Source organism: Temnothorax nylanderi, unplaced genomic scaffold (genome assembly GCF_030848795.1).
Source record: "Temnothorax nylanderi isolate EJ_2023f unplaced genomic scaffold, tnyl_v1.0 TNYL_tig0317_pilon, whole genome shotgun sequence".
NCBI lineage: Eukaryota > Metazoa > Arthropoda > Insecta > Hymenoptera > Formicidae > Temnothorax > Temnothorax nylanderi.
In genome coordinates, this window is record NW_027249379.1 from 209,757 (window position 1) to 216,623 (window position 6,867).

The 6,867-nt window shown below is 33.9% G+C and overlaps 1 pseudogene; it reads left to right on the forward strand.

Moving 5' to 3' along the window:
- Positions 1-5,095: 5,095 nt before the first annotated feature.
- On the forward strand, positions 5,096-5,495 carry LOC139781126 (AP-1 complex subunit mu-1 pseudogene; annotated as a pseudogene).
- Positions 5,496-6,867: the final 1,372 nt, after the last annotated feature.

Sequence of the window (6,867 nt, forward strand, 5' to 3'; positions counted from 1 at the left end):
GTTGAAACTAAAGATATTTTCAAATCAAGAATATTTTTTTTCTGTGCTTGCTCGGGTGAAGCCTTTCCTCTTCCTCTGTTGCCCGCGCTCGCAACTCTCTCCTCATCACTCTCCACGGGCCGCAACCAGAATCCCCCTTTGCACTCTTCTCAGAGTTTCCTTCATTAGTATATAACTCATGATTGTTCACTCGGGGACTATGCCCAAACTGGACATAGTCCTTTTCTTTAAGGTAGTTAGTCCGTAAATTGCAATTCATAAGAAAAACAAAATTATTGACCGTTTAGATTTAGAAATACAATAATAAATAGACCTCGATTTTCGCAATTATTTGACGAAGAAGCGAGTGGAGGAGAAAAATAAAAGAAGAGTTTTTTGCTTTGTATGTGAGAGGGATAGAACTGTCCAAAAGTTTCGTGTAGAAGATTTAAATAATGCCAGTTAGTATGATATATTTGGCACTACAAATGAATATATTACATATTTAACTTAAAATTATCTAAGGTCAAACAACAGTCATCTCCTTTAAACAAACAAAATGATACGGAATTTCTTTCAGAAGATTATCTTCCTGTCCTGAATTTGTTCCCTCCTATTTAGTTCTATTTTGTCCTACCTTTCTCCATTCCCCCTTCCATTTCCTTTCTGTCTATATATACCTATGCGGTAACGTTCTCTCGTAGTCGAAAAGTTTGTCACATATTTTAACCCTGATAACATGCATGTTGCATAAAACGTCGTAACGATATCTTTAAGATATAGAAGATATCTTAAGATATCTTAAGATATCTTTAAGATATCTTTAAGATATCTTATGCAACATGCATGTTATCTGGGAACTAGAAATGTTTCCTTACAATATGGCTTCAATAAGAAAAATACATACACGTGTACGTACTCAGGTTGATTTGTTACTTCGTTTTGACTCAAAATAGACTTAAAATCTTTATATTTTTTACAGTGCCGTCTACTCACAACATATATTTGCTAACTTATGCGTTAATATTGTAACTCTGCGATCGAATTGACCGACAAATGCAAATGTATTAGACACTGAAGATGGTCCCATATAGGACCGAAACGTCTGTAGATTTATTAACTATAATATGTAACTATTAACACTGACACCTTGTTATGGCTCTATGCTCTTAATATTTTAATTGTTTATTATCTAAGGTCATTTAAAAGAAATAGTCATCTAAAAATCCAAAATTATCTAAATTAAAAGTATGACTTCATAAAATTATATAAAGTTAGACAAATAATTATTAAATTAACTAACTAAAGATCTAGACTGTTATGTACGAAAATTGTATCTTAAAATTTAAGACGACGCACGCTAGGTCAGAGTTCCGAACGAACGCTCAGCTCCAAGTATGAATGTTTATAGTTTATCTTTCGGTTATCGAACGGCCGAGATGGGGCCCAAAACTACGCTTCTAGAAACTTTTAGAAAACCTCCCCCCTTAAGACGCGTAGGAAGTGGTGAGAATCTTGCTATGAATAGGGCGGAAAACGCCGCGGAGCGTCACTTCATTCTCGACTTTAATTTCGATTCTATATACTCACATCGTTTTTAACTTTGATTCTAACTCTTATTCGACTTCAGACAGTCACTTCTAATTTCCGATATTCGACTGTACGTTTAAGCCCGAACATTCGCGCTCGATTCTCTGGGACTTAATCCCTGTACTCTTATATTTTAAGACCGCGCTTCACGCATAACTTAGTTTTGTACTAAGACTTAAAGAATAAAGGTAAGATAAGTTTGAGAAAAGAATAAGCTTGAAATCTGGAAGCCCATCTCGTATTTGTTAAATCTTTAATTAATAAATTCACTCCTGATGAGATACGACTCGTAGTTTTCGCTGACAAAAAGCGTGATGGCGATCTGTCCTTTTCGCTGACGAAGAATGTGGCGAACTGGTACTTTCGCTGCTGAAAGGCGTGGCGATTACGGGGTTAATTCTTGGGAATTGCAATAATCATTAATAATTCCCGAAACTGAATTTGGCCTTTACGCTGACGAAGAGTGTGGCAGATTTTCTCTGGGCGCTGATGAAGAGTGTGGCAACCAATCAAATTCATTTTTGAGAACGCGGCTGAATGACGAAGAAGGGAGGTAGACGAGTTCAAATTAAAAGGATTAGGTTCCAGATCAAACAAGCTATTACTTCTAATCAAAATCCTCTCTCCCTCCCCCAGAAAGTGCAACATTTAGAAAACGCACCTCTATCCATTTAAATCTATTCTTGCCGACTTCGACATTGATTATATCCTAATTACAATCAGATAGATAAGAGTGATCCTTGTTACGAAACTTATATATAGACTCCGATATCTTTTTAGTCCCGAATAATAATAATAATCATCACACGACTTGTCCAAATCCTTGGTAAATTGCTTAAATGCATTGACCAAAAAACGGACGAACAACAGACAGAACGTGACAAGGCATTTGTAGATTACTTCTATACTAGAAGACGGGGATGACATTGTGAGTCGGAGTTCCTCGAATATTTCAATACTCGAGGTGGAGAAGGAGGAAGAGAGTGACCGATCGCGGACGAGGATGGTTGTGGTGGAGAGCGCGGGGGAGGGGGACCTGTTGGAGGAAATAGCGGAATACGAGGGTTCGAGGAATTGGGCTATCCGTCGGAACACGGAACTCTTCGAGTTCTTCGGGAGAAAGGGGATAAGAAGATGGACTTTGGAAAGGAGAGGGATCAGGAGTATCGGAAAGGACTTGATAAGTTATATAAGGAAACTGGGACCGAAATGGAGAAGGCGCGAAACGCGACAGATGTTTAGCCCGATTGATGTAAATGCGTGAGAGCTTCCGCTCTATGACACGCACCCGCCTGTGTCGACCCAGGTAGCACATACACGTTTCAGAAATGTTTTATAAGCTATTATAGAAACGTTTTGTTTTAATGATAAAGACATATTAGATAAAGACATTTAAAATTCCTACTTTTCACGTCTTTTGAACGTGTTTATGACGTCTTTGAGACATGCGTGAGAATGTTCTAGAAGTTTTATGCATATACGTATATTCTTTTTCGAAGAAATTCCTGAACTGGTGCACATTCGTGCAATAAGTTAAAGTGAAACAAAATATACTAGTCTCACTCTAACTTAATTGCATTACTGATGTGCACCAGTTCAGGAAGTTCTTTAAAACGGAACACACGTATAAATGTTCTTTCAATACCCACGTTCAGCAGAACGTTTATTTTGCAACTGTTGGAAGTTTTTTAAGCTCAGACTTGTACGATGACAAATAGATTAAGACCGGTAAGACAAAATTAATTTAAGTAAATAAGTGGATATATCTGCATGGATAAAATGATTCATTTTGTGAAATAATTAGTGCAATATAAATTTAAATGTTTTAAAACATTTAAATTTATATTTAAATAGGGATTAATCCCCAGGTAGCACATATTAAACGTATATGAAACTAATGTGTGCTACCTGGGGATTAATCCGACTCCGGATAACTACCATACCAGGGACTTGCGGCGTCGAAATTGCGAGTCCACTATAATCGTTTGAATTAATTTCTTTAGATTCAAAATTGGGGGTTCAAAGATAAATTATACATATATATATATATACCTATATATATATATATATATATATGATTTCTGCCCAGTGCTCTGAATGTCATCTAGTCATACATATCAGGAATTTTCGATGGGCTTCTTCAGAAGATACGAAGAAAATCCTAATGATATCACGAAGATGCTAAGTAAGGCTAGATGCCACGAATTGGGCATGTACCGTCGGTCACGCGGAATGCAAGAGAAAAGCCGCCGTTAAATTGAGCGAACATCTTACAAATCCTGATACCCACAAGTAATTTCTTACAATCTTCTTATGATTGTACGTGTATAGGGAAAGGGATGAGGAGGAAAATAAACTTAAGGAAGAATTGAGGCAAGAATAGGCTAGAAAACAGAATGTATCATCTTGGACATTGCCGCCACCAGCAGTCATCAATGGAGCATTTATTACGAAGAGTTGTGTTATTTTATCGAGAGTTTGTAGATTATTACTAAGGTATTGATTTTATTTAATATTTTATTGACTTTCAAGTTAATTTTATTCTATATTATTGATATTTAGATTACAGATATCGCAAAATGAGTTCACATTTATGCCAGATTATGCCATCAGACGTGTGTCAAGAAAAAGTTCGCATTATATCTATTTATGCAAATGATATTCATAAAGCATTATGGTATGAGGTATGTACAAAGAAGAAATAATAAATGCTAAACTCATACAGATATGTATAAATAAACAGAACTCAAAGAATTATTTAAACAGCCTTTTAGTGACCGAAAGAATGGTAACCTTCTGAAAAGTCTTTCAAAAAATCAAAAAATTAAAAAAAAGTGATTGATGATTTAGGAGACTGTGATCTAGACACCTTATTGAATATTAGCAATTATTGTGCTATATTATCCTACAGATGCACAATAAATAAAACAGACCTAAATATAAATACAAAAGAGGTAAGTGCCAAAATATCTATTATAAATTTTTTTTTCAAATTACATATATTACTATTTAATTTTTAAAATCTTTTATTCCTTTTCTAGAACGTTAAGACCTTGGCTTTTTACTACTATCCTGCAGTAAACGAATTTCTCGCTGCGTTTCATGAATGATGTACTTTAAACTTAGGAGAAAAAGAACGGATCATATTTTTTATAATGTGCATCAAGCATCAACATCAAATTAACCAGTGGAGCAAATAAATGTAAAGATAATTAAAGAGTCAGTTATTAAGGTATTATATATTTTTTAAAATGTCAATTCGTTGCAAAGTATCGATTAAATCTGCTGTCAAAGTGTTAGCATACTGGTAACACTTGTTAGGATAGTTATATTTATTAATATGCATTACTACGAGAGAAATGATAATGTACATTATTACTTGAATCAATTGTGGATATACTTATATAGTTTATAATATTTTAATAGAAACTATTTATGAAATATCTTTTAATAATTCTTATAAATAATATATTATATAGATAAGGGGATTCATTCGCAGCGTCGTACATCTCAGACCCGGGACAAGATGTCGACGTCAGCAATATACATTTTGGACGTGAAGGGCAAGGTGCTGATCTCGCGGAACTACAGCGGCGACATCGAGACCGGTATCATAGAGAAGTTCATGCCGCTGGTGATGGAGCGCGAGGAGGAGGGCAATCTTACGCCCATCATTCAGACTCCGGAATGTACATACGCTTATATAAAATATAACAATCTGTATATCGTGTCGACTACCAAAAAGAACGCGAACATATCCCTAGTATTTGTATTTCTGTACAAAGTGGTGCACGTCATGCAGGAGTATTTCAAGGAGTTGGAGGAGGAGAGTATAAGGAACAACTTTGTCGTTATTTACGAGCTCCTGGACGAGTTACTGGACTTTGGCTATTCTCAGACCACCGACAGCAAAATTATGCAGGAATGTATAACTCAGGCCACATACGCCAATATGCTATATTTTATTAGATATTAATATAAAAATTAAATGCAAACAAAAGGAAACGTTTCTACACTAATCACGGAAATTAAATATATGATAGAATTTATTTTTGTCATTACACTCTTCGACAATGTCTTATTGTTCAACTTCTTTATTCGCTTAAACTTTAATTCCTATGATTAATAACGCAAATTTATTTCCAATAATGCATTTATTTCAAATAATGTAAACAAAATACTCATTAGTGGATCTAATATCTTACATTTTCTAATTGAATACACTAAGGGCAGTGATTTTAGCTTAAATCGTAAAAAATTTGTTCACTGTAAAAACAATGCAAACAAAAGGTTAAACTTTGTGTATATGTGAATAATCGCGAAGCATAAGAAAGATAACGCATTTTATATTATATTCTCAGTGTAATGTTTTGCACAATATTTGATATACATCTTTATAATAAAAACCGAGTTCTAAAATACGATTAATTAGATTTGCAAAGTTGTGTGTAAATAAAAAAAATATTTTATAAATGGACAAAATAAACATCGTCGTAGGATGTTCAGGTGACACTTTGGATTTTTCAGGAAATTAATATTTATGAAAATGACATGATTCAAATGTGCTTAATATCATAAGGATTGTAAGTGATTTTTTCTTATATTTACGCAAATAAAATAAACACTATTGTAATACGTAAATCTTAATTCATGAATACTGCAAACTAGACGACATCTTTTGATGTAATAAACATTTTAAAACCAAATTTAACATTACATCATTTACACCCACAAAAATAGCCAGTATTCGCCCAAACTACTGCACCGCCGGCATCTTCAACTCGTGCGTGCGTGTGTGTGTGTGTGTGTGTGTGTGTGTGTTTGCGCGCGCTATAAAAGGGAGGAATAATAATAAATACAAAGTCAAATAATAGCACATAATTAAAGTCCAGACTATTATAGGACAGGTTACCGTTATACTGTATTATTACTGTAATTTCATGTACTTTTACGTCACAACGCAAGATCATGTACGCCTGCATCATGTCGGTATGACAGATATTCTAACCACGCTACTATCAATTTCAGTACTTAAAAACTTTTTTCCTAATTGAGAGCGACAATTTTAACTTATAGATTCATGTTTTACGCACCAAAATACACAAAATTAAAATTTTAGCCAAATCGGTGAGAAAGTGTCCTTCTCCATCATAATTACCTTTTTTAAACCACATTTAATTGTAATAATTAAATTATTTATATTCAATCAATTAATAATTTTTAAAATATAAATAAGTAATTTACCTGAGACTGTTTATTTATTATTGAAAAAATTAATAATTATTTTTTTTTACTAAT